This window comes from Pan troglodytes, chromosome 12, assembly GCF_028858775.2.
Source record: "Pan troglodytes isolate AG18354 chromosome 12, NHGRI_mPanTro3-v2.0_pri, whole genome shotgun sequence".
NCBI classification, from domain to species: domain Eukaryota; kingdom Metazoa; phylum Chordata; class Mammalia; order Primates; family Hominidae; genus Pan; species Pan troglodytes.
The window spans coordinates 31675696-31676067 of NC_072410.2; positions in this window are offsets into that span (position 1 = coordinate 31675696).

Genomic DNA, 372 nt, shown 5'->3' on the forward strand with positions numbered 1-372 from the left:
GAGGATGAATGGGAAGTCACAGATCTAGAACAATAATCAACTTGAACTCATGCTGCTAGCCCAGGTATGGATTTTTAATATAATCTCAGGCAGGGAAGTGCTTGCAGGCATGTTTTCTCAGTCAACAGTTGAGAGCATATGCACGATGGTGGACACAAGGTAACTAGCCTTTGGCTGGTGGAAAGATGAAGTCATTATAAAGCTGGATTTTAAACCAAATGTAGTGCTGGCTGCTGTCTGGACTTACCTAAAACATACACTATATTTTAAAAAGAAGGCTGAGAGTCACAGAAGTAAAACAAATAAATTCCAAAGTTGGTGTTTTACATTATCATTTATCTGCAATAAGTGATAATTGATATTCCAAAAATA